This window comes from Anopheles arabiensis, chromosome 2 (assembly GCF_016920715.1).
Source record: "Anopheles arabiensis isolate DONGOLA chromosome 2, AaraD3, whole genome shotgun sequence".
Taxonomy (NCBI): Eukaryota; Metazoa; Arthropoda; class Insecta; order Diptera; family Culicidae; genus Anopheles; species Anopheles arabiensis.
Window position 1 is genome coordinate 92550716 of NC_053517.1, and position 15035 is coordinate 92565750.

Genomic DNA, 15035 nt, shown 5'->3' on the forward strand with positions numbered 1-15035 from the left:
ACGGCAAAGGGACGCTAACGGAGATAGAGAGAAAGAGAGAGAGAGAGCGAACAAGAGGGATCGCGAGTTCGTCGCTTACGGTATTGGTAAAGGTAAGTTCAACGTGTTTCGCTGTGTGGCGAGTCAAATGGAACGTTTTTATCTAAGATTTCGATGCGTTTCTCTAAATGCGCTAAAGTGTCTTATAAATAATGTTCTTGTATCGTTTGCATAGATAAGAGCGTACGGTTTAATTACTTCTTGCACGCCTGTTAAGTTTTAGTTTATCGATAAATTCTTAAATACAATAAAAACACAAATAAACACGGCAAAGCAAATCAATCGCTCGTGAAACACGTTCGATCGGTTTCAACGAAGCTGTCTGCTTCGCTGGTTAAGCATGCCCGAACACATCGGGGAAGCATCGCAGGTGACCGTGAGCATCCGCAACAATAACGGGAAGTGAGCGGGCATTTCGAGCAGGCTGTGGCCCGTGTGGCCTTACAATCTCGAGCGTTTCGGCCAAACGAAGCCAAACGGCAACGCAGACCAATACTGTTGATCGATGAGTGAAGGTTGTCTTTCCCCCGGGGGTGATTGGATGTTCCGAGCAGATGTTTGAAATTAATTCAATCCCATGCGGTCTACTTGAGATTAGGGAAAAATGTTGCATTTATTTCAAGAATTATTGAATGTAAAGCTTTGAAGAATACAAGTGTTAAAAAAAGACAGCAAAAAACATAAATAAGTACCAGCAAAGCAAGAAGCTCACAAACATAGAAGCAAATTATTTTCAGTTTTTACGTTTTATTTCTAGTGTTGGGTAAATCTGATTCAGATTCATGAATCTGAATGAATCTTTGCAATGATTCAATGAATCTTAATCCCGGTTGCAAAGATTCATGAATCTCCAAATATTCATGAATCACCAAAGATTGATGAATCTCAAAAGTCTCACGAATCTCTAAAGATTCAAGAATTTCAAAAGATTCGTATCTCTACGGATTCATGAATCTCATGAGATTCATACATCTCCAAAAATTCATAGAGCTTGAGCTTCTCATTATTCTTCTTTTTGAAGAAACAACCTACATGGTCATGCCAGCCTATACAGGCTTTCGGGACTTCTTGGCAAGTCCACGCAGCAGAATAGTTTGTTTTGCTACGGGGAGACTGTTCATGCGCGGCTGAAAGCCATAACGGGTTTAAGATGTTGTTTAAGATGTTGGGGAGATTAACTAGTTTGCAAATCATACATCTCTAAAGATTGAATACATGGAGATATATGAATTTTTATGGATTTATTAATCTTTTAGATTCATGAATCTTTGAAGATTTATATATCTTTCGTGATTCATAAATCTTTGGGGATTCCTCAATCTTTAGAGATTCGTGAATCTTTGGAGAGTCCATTCGAGATTTGAATCACTCATCACTGAAGATTCATATGTCATCGAAAGAGTCATGAAACCCAACAGTATTTATTTCCCTATAATGTTGTTGCTGATTGAACAAAAAAAAAATTTAATGTACTTTTTAGTAAAATAACTTAAACATCTTCCTCGATTACCCAACTAAAACCTCTAAAAATTTGTAAAAATATGTCAAATCCAAAAAGTAATAACTTCAACTTACACCAAGTACACAAACAAAAATACTTAAGGCAAACCTTTTCCTTAGCAAGACTAGTGTAAAGTAAGGTTATTTTAAATAAAAAATACATAAAAAAAACAACCACAACATAAATACTTCCTTCACTAGATCCTATTTGATATAATATATGGAGAACAATCTTAAAGAAGCAGTACAACAATGAACAATCAACGAATCAAGTGACTATTGCAAAGTAACCGCTGCCAAAACCGGATCGTTATTGCCAAATAATTATATCACCAGCACAGTTAACGCATAAAACATTCATAAATCATTATCATTACTCAAACAATACTACAATTGAACATAAAAAAAAAACAACTAACATTACCAATAAGTTACAGGAATAAATAAATCATCTCTATGACGCAATGAGGTCTCCCGCATAACGCACAAAACATTAGCAAGCACATTCAATACGCACCGCACAAAGTTGCTTCTTTATAAATAATGATTTTATGCTTTCTTTCTTCCACGACATTTTTTCGTTTTTCGCTCAGCCACCAGCCACCTCCGATGAGTATCTTTTCATCAGCCCAACTGCAATGTTTGCGCTGCTCCATCGGTTATTTTTCCCACGCCGTTTCATAACCGAATTAAACCCCTCTCTGAACGCGGCACAGAGAAAGCAGAAACAAAAGCAGAGCAGCAGAGCTTTGGCGGTACCGATAACGATCGGGAGCCCGACGACAACGGATTTAATAACCTCCCCCCCGCATTAAATCAATGCACCATCCAGCAAAGCCTTGGGTGTGGTGCCTGCACCCACCAAACCCCCTTGAAAGGGAAGTGAAACCAAACCAAAGCTAGATGATGCGTTTAACATTCGGGTTTTATTGCGCCCGATTCCAATATCCGGCCGCTTGTGTGGGAAGCGCTTTTCTCTTGTGTTGGTTTGGTTGTGTACATCGGGACCAACACACGAAAATGAACCCATTACGGCTGTGTGACTCGATGCTGCACACGGTGGCTTTGGGCAGCTTCTGAGCTTAGCTATGGTTCGGAAAACCCCATCACAGCTAGCATTTACTTTTTCATAGGAAAAAGAATGGAAGGATTTACCCGTAAGACCCATTCGTTTGTGGCTGTGGGTGATTAGAGTACGTGGAGTGCTGGAGGACATGCACATGAACAAGTAGACCTTTTATTACGCGGAAAGCGAAACAGCGTGGGCTGAAGGTTTTCCTTGTAAGCTGTAAGCATTGTATAAAACAATAGCGACAGTTGCCACTGACCTTTTGACAGTCACGGTTACTGAGCGATGTACCTAGGGGCATGCAGCGGAGAGCATTGGACGAAAGCTTATAAACACATGTCCATTCATGAAGCGTTTGTTTACTTTCAATGCTTCATTAGGGACCGAGGAAGCGAGAGAGGGAGAGGGAGAGAGAGAGAGAGAGAGAGAGAGAGAGAGCGTACGTAAAGGAATTTACAAAAAAAAACTATTCTTCGGGAACAAAATTCGTTTCGATACGCACGCTCCGGATGGTGTTATGTTAACAAAATAATAGCAAATGGAATAAAACAACCGAAGGAGCAAAAAAACAACATTATTATGCTTTTCCCGCATCGCTTCGTCTCAGTTAGCGCACGATGCCTCATCACAAAGCGCATTGTTGCAGTCGCAAAGGCGACACCAACACGAACGACGCTTTGCGAGCGAACATTCCAACACAAAACCCTCATTTCTTGGGCTAACACTTTCTTCCCTTACAGCAATAGAAGAAAAAATAATCCAACCAAGCATCGTGGCACGTGGAAGCTCCGTCCGAAAGCGTTCCGGTTACCTTCCCTACCTTCCGTTGCGCTGGATGCAGTAATCTGATTTTCTTTTCACTTCACAAGCAACAGATTAATGCAAAACTTCATTTATTAAGCTCGATCGCTGGTTCTCACCACTTCCCAGCTGTGGCCTGGGCCAAGTGCTGGTTTGCGTTTGTTTTTGGAATGGCCTTTCCGATTTTCCCGTAACCCCCGTTTTCCGGTGAACGAGATAGAGTGAAAAAGAGTGTGCGGGAGGTAGGTGGCACCCTTTTCAAATGCCCTTTGTTTACCTTTCCTTCCCAAAACCATTGCACCAACCGCGCACCGGGCAAACCAGAAACAAGATCAAAATCAGCGGAATGTTTCGTGGAGCAATCGTAACCGTCGTGTGCCGTGTGCTGTGCCGTTTCGCCTTTTGACTTTAGTGGGGTTTTTTTTTTCTTTTTCTTTTTTGTTTAATTTACTTTATACCTTCACCTTTTTTTCTTCTCCTCCATACCATCTCGTAATATGTTACGTTCCTTCCTTCCTTTCATCTCAAAGCCCACACACACTCACACCCTTCCATCTTAGCGGTTTTCGTTGCAGTTTTAGTTAAATTCACTTTCTAATTGCATTTGTTTTTTGCCGCTCAACCTCCTCCCCAGGGGTACGAAGGTGTACTTTACACTTTGCACGCTGCTTTCCCGAGTCCACTTCCGGAGAGGGGCGCCTTTCCATGGCACGCAAATCACCCACACCGCCCGACCATTGAAGGGCTCTGGTACGCTTCTGAGGGGAAGCAAATCAGCATCCACCGGTGGCCGCTTCCGGCGGTGCTGGATCGCGTGCAAAGTAAGGGAACCACCTACAGCAGCAACACCTTGCAGCACGCTTGCAATGGGTGCTTGCGAGATGAAAGGAAAAAACCGGCCCCAACGATGCAAATATAGCAGCACAAAGTTGCGCCACCAATAGTCAGCGGTCCACCATTGGTGGGTGCCTTCGAATGTCAGGCAAATAAGTCATTTTTCCAGGAAAAAGCCATTTTCGCCTACACTTTTTAAAAACTTGGTTGGTTTGGATAAGCTCTCTTTCTCTGCTTATCTGTTTAGAAAATCTGTTTATTTATTTTTTTTTTCAATAAAACTGATAATTTTACTACGAAAGCAAACTTTCTGAAAGGAATTTGTTAGTTGATCTAATAAAATGTTTGTCATACTTAAAAAAAAATACAAAAAACTTACAAGAAAACATCAGCAACTTAAAGTCCACTTTTCTACCTTTTAAAAAACATAATTCAAATATTTCAATTGCTTGCACAATCACACAGAAACGTAATTCTGCTCAAGTAAACGCGTTTGAAGACCACAACCACCTGCCAATAGCAGCGCAAAAGTAACTGACCCTGCCCACATTGGGCTGCGCGCACAATTGACGAATGACTTTCCGCAAGAAATTTCGCAAGGTTAGAACGAAATTGAAAAACTTTTCACTGCCGCGCAATAAAAATGGGTAGGAAATGGGGGGAAAAATAGAACCCTTCGCGAATGGAATTCCTCCCCAACTGTGGACTTATTTGGTGCTTTAAATTCGCCTGAGCGGAAACATTCCCCGCCGCTGGCCCTGGGGAGAGAGCAAGCGGAAGAAATCAAATGCCAATCTGTTCCCAATTTCCATACGAGAGTTCGAGAAGTGGAAAACACATTTCCCGTGGTGTTTTTTTTCCTCCCCCTCATTCCATTTACCTACCAAATCTGTCCGTGGGCATATGGAAATGTATAAGCCCATCGAGATTAGAAATCACATTCAATTTCTTGCTTTTTCCGAGAAAAAAGTATGGGCGCACACACACACACACACACACACACACACACACACACACACACACTCAAAATGTAACTTATAAATTGAGCCAAAACTTTGGACCACCCACCCAAGCGGCTCGGTGCGGCTGCAAAGTTGCTAATAAAATAAAACCAATCGCCATATTTTCCTGCCCATGCTGCACGGGCACCCACACATTGAAAGAAAAACACCCGCAAAGCGCTGTGCAGCAGCATACACACACACACACACACATATCGAACACATTTCATCGTGAAAAATAGCACCGGCCTTGCTTTGCCGCTTATTGTTGTAAACTTTTCGATCGAGCTTACCGGTTTACCGGTCCCAGGCCGAAGAATGTCCTGCCGTCCTGCCTCAAAGACTGCTAGACAGAGTTTACCCTCCGCTGAATCCCGCCGGCCCCCAAACATTCGAACTGCATCTCCCGGATCTCGCCCAAAGGCTGGCTGGCCAGGGCGCAACAGAAATAGAGTGGACAAGTTGCCCCCCTTTCCTGGTCTGGTTCTTTTCTCTTTTACCCTTTCACGGCACACATGCACTCCTTCGTGCGCCATCGTGCGCCTTTTTTTAACGCTCACGCTGCAATTTCTTGCTCTGACACTTTGCTTTTCGCTTTCCCGCGTCGAAGCAAATGGGAGACGAACGGTGGTGGCGTTTCGCGAAGTCGAAAACGGCTTTACGGTTGGCGAAAAAATCCAGAAAAATACATTTTTGTACAACACACGCACAAGGGCACACGCTAGCACACGTATGGCAGAGCACAGGGGGAGAAGGAATACCACCACACACTGCGTGGTGGGCGGCCAGCCTCGGGCCCCAAGTCAACCAGTTAACCGCTTTAGGAAATATGACTTTCAATTAAATGTACTTTATTGCGGACGCCCGAACACTTTGGCAGGGGAGCACGGGGTGGTTGGGCGCAGCGGTTCCGGCTCACTAGTGCAGATTGGGTTTTGCACCGGTGAAGAAAAGTATTACAAACTACGTCATTACTTTACCTGGACGATAAATTTTAAGATTGGTTTTTGTCGCTTGTAAGTGAATACTGTTACTATGAAGGTTTTTAAGAGCAGTGTTTAATATGTCATTCGAATGAGTGATTAAATGAAAATGTTAAAAAAAAACTATACTATATTGAGCAAAAAAATGGTATAAGACAAGTCAACTAGTAACAGCACAAACATTTATCATAAATACTAATAATAAAATACAAAATCTATTACCAATCAAACAAAACCGAACAAAATTTAACATCACGACATAATTGAATTAATAAACGTGTAGGTTAACATGAAGAAAATAATAGCAGAATTATAATACAATCACGGACAAGGCATTTTATAAAGTTGTTTAACACAAGTAGCCAATAAGTAATGTAATGAAGCAATAAAAGCCAAATTAATGATGAAATAGGTAGAATATAAAAATACAATATAATAAGAACAGCATATATAACTAAAATAGCCATGGAATGGAAGAAGAACAAGAAGAACACTAAAGTAAAAAAAGATTACATTTTTAAAGCTCAAAGACCTATTTAAAACAATAAAAAGTAAAAACTCAAATAATAGAAAAACAGAAAGTAGACAGACAAAAACACAACATTAAAAAGCCTTGAGAGAAAAAAGTGAAAGAAAAAATAAAAAAAAGTATAATAACCAACAGAACGTTTTTATTGAAAACAAACTAAACCAACGATCCAATGTAGAAAGTAAAAAAAAGAAATAACTTATCCCACACTAGTTTCAAATCAAATTCCTCGTTTACAAGTATGTAGACCAACAAGTGAAACAATATTTACACAAAAAGAACCACTTTTTCACTTTTGTTCCCGAGTGTCGAGGTTTGCACCAGCACCAGTTTCCATTAAACTTTGAAATCACATCATAACCGATTTTCAAACCCATTGAATCATACATTTAACTCCCACCGGTCACAGAAAACGGAAAAACAACCCAATGTGCTCTCGATTTTCGCTCCTAGGGGGTTGTTTGGTTCGACCATCATCGATCGGGTGAAAAGTGGATGCACTCCATTATTCTGGCTCTCTGCCCAGTTCGGCGAATGAACTAGCGCCAATATTCTACACCATACCCGGATGATGAGGTCAGCTCGTTTCCCACCTCCCCCAGGTGCGCAAGATTCTGCACTAGATTGTTAGTTACTGGTCATGCATTTCCCCGTTATGGGTTTCGAGGGACAGCCACTCGGTACTACAGGAAACCAGCTAGGGTAACAGCGCAAAAACATACAAAAAAAAACCCCCGTAGCTTGCACGGAACGAACACAAAAACATTGTCACGAGTACGATGCATCAGCGCGGTTGCAAACGAGCATCAGGCACGTTCTCGGGGAATTTTGTAACAAAACGAAACGGTATTTTTATGTTACCCCCCCCCCCCCCCGTATCAAATCCCTTACTGTACACAGCCCCCCGAAACGGTACACACACACACGGTGCAACGAAACGAATGCAATTTTGTTGCCAGTAAACGAAAATAAGCTTGCAGCCGTGCACGGTCGCGAGGGACACGCTACCGTGTGCAGAAGGAAGAAATCAGCCACTGGAAGCGCGCAACACATTTTCCGAGCCAAAACGCGAAAGGTACGCCCGTTTTTCGTGACAAATCCCTCAAGGGGGAAGCATCTTTGAGCGGGGAACGGTTCAGCACGGTTCAAGCACGGTTTCGAGCTAGATCTGAAAACGACGACTGAACGCGATTCAATCCGGACTGTATTTTCGATTTAAAACTCTTCAACCAATCAGAACAGCTTTCCACAGCTGTTCAATCAACGAAAAATACGTCTTTTCCCACCACGACCACCACCACCAAGTTTTCAAGTAGCGACCATCTAGAGAGAAAAGCTCTCCCCAAGCACCATCGAACCCATTGCAGGTGCAAAGAATAATTGCGATTAAATCGACAGTCGCAACTCTTAGGTGCAAAACAAAACGGTTCCAAAAAAAAGCTCGGCACCCTCTTCACGAACCGGAGGGGGAGAGCTGTGAGGATTGCAAACCCGGCGAGGTGGAAAATTATAGGCAGTGGGGCAGTGCCTTTCGCACACCTGAGCGCATGGAGAGCGGGTCCGAAACCGTGCGGTGTCGCTTCGATGGGCACGCCACCACCATCACCACACCGCAAAGAGGATTTAAGCCCCTGCGGGGTTCAGCCATCGCGCCACTAACCAACGCGGTGAACGAACAATTCATTGAAATTCTTTCCGAACCCAGAATGGTTGAATGAACTCGGTCTTTCTCCCGCTCTCTGGTCCACACTTTCCCACAAGCCGCTTAAGAACGCACTCAGCATGAAGAGTGCCGGGGGAAGGATTCGCCCGCCCGAAAGCTCATTAAAGTGATAAGACCCTCCCCGGGGCCGGAGGCGGTGCGGCGATGTTCGGACGCAAATAAAAGCATAATTGCACTCGTGGTGGTGGTGGTGAAATCTTCCCCCCGCACGATGTCCATCCAACCGGAGAGCATAAAAATCATTGCCTGCCTGCACAAGAGACAAAAGCAAGAAAAAAACTACCACCAGCAGCAGCAGTGGCCACAATAGCCGCAGGGCGAAATTCGATTTGATGAGAGTGCTTTACGCGTGTGGAGTGGCAGTGTGGGGTGGGCTGTTGGGAGTAAAAATCATCATGTTAAGCATAATAATCTGCATTTGGGAAAACGATGGTATGCAGAAGAACGACCACGACGACAAAGCGATGGTGGTGGTGTTGTAAAACGTAAAATTTTATGATTACTAATTAGGCAGCGGCGTTCTGGCCGTGGGATGAGGGATAGGAACGTGAGGGGCTTGAAACTTCAACCACAAGCACATGCATGTAAGTATTGAGCTTTGTAGAAATAAAAAAATACATTATTTTTAGCTACAATATGTAATTATTGTGGGATTTTTAATGAGAAGTCCGCAGGATCTTTAATTGCTGTTAAAATCATTTCTACTCCTTTCCAAATTTTTTTGTGGGGATCCTCAATTGTTTTTTTTTTTTTGTTTTCTTGCACTTTAACTGCTGAACTGAATATCTGTACATCTCATTCCCTTCATCCAGACGCCTCTGGCACGACGCCAAGTTTGAGGATAAAGACGTTGCAAAATGGGTCGACGGATGTCAATTAAATGTAAAGTCGCTGGTGAGTGCGCTGTACCACAATGAGGCCAAGGTAAACTGTTTCACGCAAACATCCTTCTCTAAGAGTTCTTTTTCTAGCGCTAATAAGAGCTTCTGGGGAATATATTTGGATTGAGCGAGGATTTGAGCAGCGTGCATGACTCTTGCGTTTTGAGCATTGGATAAAAAGTAAACCTCTACTCGAGACTGTGTCAAAGAAATTCAGAAACAAACAAGCTTCTGATGCTACAAATCATGAAATTGTCATAACAGATGATATAGCAGCAACTGGCTTGCGGCTCTGGTTAGGCAAGTATTCGTAAAATTTTGCCAAATATGCTCTACCCCACCATTTGCTCCATACTCCGCAGACTTGTGGAGCAACTCTTCACGGATTTGCTTTAAACTAGGCCAATAAAACTGCTTCATCATTCCCATTGGATGGCCTGGTCTAAGATGTTGGTTTATTGTAGCTATAGCATTGTGAAGATCAAGAAGATAGGCCCTAGGTAAAAGGCCGTCACCTCATTCTGAAGATTGTTCATCTCCATTCTGAAGACGTTGGATCCAACTCCAACGTTCGATAGAGTAACATCACTCAGACATCCGAAGAAAGACATGCGTCATCGATTGCTGATGACTTCTTGAAGTCTGTTTAACCACGTCACTTGATGATACAGAGCAATAAATTTCCTAAATCCACTATTTAGTATCTTTCATATTCACTCATGTGCTTGACATGTTTTCATGGATTTTTTTTTAAATTATATCTAACCTTCATATAATATTTCTCAAGTTGTAAGCATGGAAATATATCACTGCATCAACAAATGCCTCTTCACTTACCTTCTTTTTTAACGCATCCGAAGAAACTGCTTTTGCGATGAGCTGTGTAGTCTCTTCTCTCTCCCTCTCTTTCCAACACCTGTTTGATTGTCTTCTGGTCTTTACACCTCTACCGAAGCGACGACGACCGACTTCGATACTTCCGGTCGCGAGACGATCGTTAGAGTCGCGATCGTACCTCAGAAAGCTACCTCTCCCTTTTTCACAGCAAAGACCGGTTCTTGCGTTAGCAAGTTCTTGGTTGAACCGTTTTCCACTCTAGACACGTCACTAACGCCGTCCAACGAGTATGCAGCGTAAAGATGTTTATAAACACTCTATGTGGATGATGTGTGTTTATAAAGCTAACCACACTTTACCGCTACCACAAAAAAAACACAAATCAAGCGAAACTGTTTCACTCACTCAAAACTGGGGAATGGAAAAGTTGAATGCAGTTTCCACTGTCTTACACACCAAACGGGAAAAACAAAACTGTACACTCGCGCTCATTCACTTTCCATGAATCACCAACAACCCCACCGGCTTAATTATAGGCAGGTTAAGGCAAATTTATCTCTTTACTATTAGCTCACGCTTTTTATTGCTCGCAAACAACAATCACACCAATGTGTGAGTGTGTGTGTGTGTTATCGCCTTAATTTTTCGCTTGCTATGGATGGAGAAAATCGATTCACTCACACACGCTTCACTGTACTTTTGATTAATTTTCCTGCCTTTTCTGCACCTTTTGTTTTAGCGCACGATCATAAACATAATAATAAGCACACTTACACACACACATACACACAGGCTCAATCAAATCCGCACACTAGACACACTGCGAACTTGAATTCGGAAATAAGCGAAACAGCAACCACAAATAAACCAACAAAAAAAAATCACTAACAACACGTGAATCTAACGGATCGTGTCGATTTTCGTATGTTTCACTTTTTTTCGGCCCGTTTTTCTTGTGTTTTCCCTGTTTTGCTTACACCTCAACTTTATCAGCACTTTGTATTATCTGCAACAAAACAAAAAAACAGAAACATTTATTTATTATTTTGTAAACATTCACACGCACAAGCACAGCAAATTCGAGCGTCTTTTGCATTCGTTCGTCAGGTTCGTCGGGTGGCCAAGATGCCGTTAGTGTGAGATGCGTTTTCTCTTCTTTTTTCACCCCACTGTTCCCACTACACATCGACCAGATGGACAGCGAAAGAACGAAACCCAAATGGCGAACACACACGCGCAATTTTACGCAACTTTCGCCTTTTGTGCCTATCCCATAACATTTCTTTCGAGCTGCCTAGCTTGTGTGTGGTACGGGGACTTGTGGGTCGGCTTTCTTTCCGCGCGCGCGCGTTCCTGACCAAAAACAACAGTGTATAAAAAAACGGTTCCAATCTTCTTGCTGAAGTCACCCCAAAGGCGCAAAAACGCTTTCACTTCACTTCGCTCACTACGAAAAACATGGCAGAAACGCGCGTACAGACTTGCGCACAAACACACCCTTTGCTGTGCGCAAGTGCAAACGCAAGCTAAAGGACGGCAAGCAGGCGAACGGGTTGGTGATGTACGCTAATCAACGCCAAACTGCAGCAAAACGGAGGAAACGTAAGCAGCACTTATCGTATTACCGTACACCGTTTTGGGTTGGAAAATATTTTTGAAAATGTTTAAAAACTCTTAAACCATTTTTAATAATATCAAAACGATGTTTTATGTTTTTTGTTTCAAACATTCTGTTGCAGACACTTTATTATGTATTTTTCAACACTTGATCCAATCAAAGAGTAAAGCTAACTCAATGCTTGACACACACTCACTAAAATAAACACAAATTAAAACCGCAACAGCTCACTACACAACATCAAGTTTCTTGCTAAAGCTTCTAAGCTTCTAAAGCCTCTCTCCACGATCACCACATCTAACAAGCTTAAGAGCTGTAAACTAGAGCGCCCCGTCTAGAAGCGACACTCCACCTTCGTCCCTTGCTCACGTTTTACACGTCCCGAGAAAAAAAATAATAATAAAACTCCCGTTACAGCTGCGCCACAATCGCACGATCGCGAACCAATTATTATCAATTCTTCGGCCAAAGCCAACCGAATCGTGACCGAGAACGGCAAACAACCAACCGTGCCGTTGCGCCGGGGAGAGTTTTACTCTTGCCAGAATTGAAAGCTGTCTTGCACACCACCGTAGCGAGAGGATTACTCGCGCCAGCACTGATTGGGCACTTGGTGTATCGATAGAGAAAAGAGGCCCAAGAATCACGGGGGGACGTGCCAGGTGCATCTTTCGTTCGCCATGATGTGCTGGCTCCATCTTCTTCACCCGTGTGCTCCACACAGTGTTTTCTGATCAGGTGACACACAAGGGGGTTGGGAGAAAACAAACAGAAAACCGTTCGCCCGTACGGTCACGGCTAGTCGCTAATCGGTGGCGCTAATGAACGGGGTCTGTCTGTGCACACTCTGACAGTGTGCCGAATCGAAAATGATCACCTTTCCATCATGAACAGACACCCAAGCACGTTGACGTTTGGTCGTCTTGGGCGAAGGTAACGTTTCGCAGGCTTTTAGCAGCCCAAACACTGTTCAAACACACTGATGACAATAAAAATAGCACAGGCATACACTCGCGAACAGTAACAATAAAACACGACAGTTTGCATTCAGCGTCTTTAAACGGTCGATGAAACAACAACGATCAACTACCTCTTTTCAATGCACAGCCCACAGCTCACCGTATGCAAACGGGTGTACACATACACGCAAACACTACACAACAGCACTTTTTTATGTTGCTCTCACTTGACATAAAAAAGCATCTAATACACAAAAAAAACCACACACACACACACAACACCCAACAGTGGGCGAGAAAGGCTGCACGCGCATGCGCAACACACTTCAGCGACGCGTACCGAACGGACCGACGGCCATCTTTCGAATGCGGGCGATTGGTGCTGGCCCACGAGTCTTCGGCGCCCAGCAACGCGCGGAGAGCGATGCAGCTCGAGCGTGAAAGCTTCGAAGTTCGGTTTCGGGGGATTTGTGCTCTCGCACGATCTCCGGCACGCTCACGCGACCGAGAAAGGGGTTGTCGATCGGGCTTCGTGTAGGCTTTTTGCAACGGCAATCGAGCGAAGGGGTGGGCTTGTGTTGGGGAGAGAGAATTGAGAAGCGAGAAAGGAAAAAAAACGCAACGAGCCTCAGAGCCAGCCGAAGCGGTTACCCCAAGCATCGTGATGGGGTGCAGCTGGCTACATACGCACAGGGTGGTTGTGAAGATGGATGAAATATTGAGGAAATACAAACGACTTAGATGAATGAACAAACAACATCAAAATTGCATTGAATTTATTGCAAACGTGTAAGTTTTTCAGAAGACTTTTGCATTTTATCATGCAAATTATGAACTATTATCCTGTTCTATCCTTTTTTCATGTTTATCAAAGTTCTTTCTGTACTTTTCATTATGAACTTGTTTTTTTATTGTTATTATTTATTTGTTTGATATTTTCTCCTTTTTTATGTGTGTTTCATTATTATTTATATATTTTACTTTCCTCTTTTGCTTCCCATAACAAGTTATATGTTTTTGTATTTAGAGCTAACTCTGTACTATTTTGTGGTCTTTATGAAGTATTAAAGTACGATTTGTTGTGCTTTACATTTAATTGTTTTTTTTACTTCTCTAGTATTTATCCATTTGATTAATTTGAATAAAAATCATAAATAATTTATATAAACAAATATATTGGAATTCAAATTACGACATAACAACCAATACATTAGTACATAACATAAACAAATATAACATTTAACTTATTAAAGTAACAAATTTTAAAATACCTCAAATATAAAAAAAAGATTTGTTACATTCACGAATGATAATATGGAACCGATAGGGGAAGGTAGGTAAAGACGGACACGTTAAGGGAAATGGTAAAAATCTAGGGATATATAAGTGAAACGACCATGAAATTGTGCATACATTATCTTACACTCATGTTTTATCAGAAAATGTGTTGAAATTTTTAAGTTTCCATCGATTTTTTGCGTTTTTTCATGAATGAAAAACATGTTTTTTTACGTGCAGTTTTGAAATGTTAGGGTAAGACGGACACCTGATATGGGAAAGATGGACACCATGAAGGGTAAGAGACCTGTAGAAAAGGTTAGAAAGTGAAGAGCTTTACAGTATTTTAACAAATTCTATCGCTTTCCCCGTCCTGGTACGTTTATAAACCAATTTTTGGCCTATTGCAACGGCGATTCATTCAGCCATGAATTTAGGAATTGTAAACGGCGCTTGTAATATATCGTAGAATGCAGCATCTAAAGCATTATTGACATATCGCACACTTACAGCTGACGTTGCTCCAGCTTACAGAACAACAGTCTAGAACTTCCTTTTAGGAAATTACTCCGCAAAAAGCCCACGACCCCAGTATTTATGAGGGACTTGTTAATTGTTTAATCCATTTTCCACCATGTCAAATTCAACATTTGATTTTTGCAATCCCATAGAATTTCTCATCTATTCCTGAACAATGTCGTATAAATGCCTCATCTTTTTATTGCTTAAAGTTGTCCAAGTCGTGAGAAGATATTGGATTTCGTGAAGCGCCTCATCAGCGTCGAGCGAGTAATAGCATAACGAGTGGCTACTATTTTGACCGGTGTTTCATTTCTCGCTTATTCCTATACTTTCTCTAGTTGCTGATTGATTTATAGCTTCGGAATACCCTTATTTAAGGTATTTGAAGAAATATATTCATCACCAATTGATATAAGAAGTAAAAAAATCAATAAATTCGGTGTCCATCTTTCCCTACAACA

At 42.1% G+C, this 15035-nt stretch overlaps 1 protein-coding gene across 6 annotated transcripts in view; it reads right to left on the reverse strand.

Moving 5' to 3' along the window:
• The window catches only part of LOC120894222 (mucin-5AC), a 146145-nt gene extending 133019 nt beyond the window's left edge, over positions 1-13126 (reverse strand). For 3 of the 6 annotated variants that reach the window (XM_040296678.1, XM_040296676.1, XM_040296677.1), the window contains exons 1-2: positions 12906-13126; positions 10198-11203 (exon numbers count right to left, since the gene is read on the reverse strand). The gene's annotated coding sequence lies outside the window, so the exon portion shown is untranslated. Of the gene's footprint in view, positions 1-10197; positions 11204-12692; positions 12811-12905 lie in introns of those variants that run through there. The other 3 variants (XM_040296680.1, XM_040296679.1, XM_040296681.1) reach the window with 3 other exon arrangements.
• Between the last annotated feature and the right edge of the window lie 1909 nt (positions 13127-15035).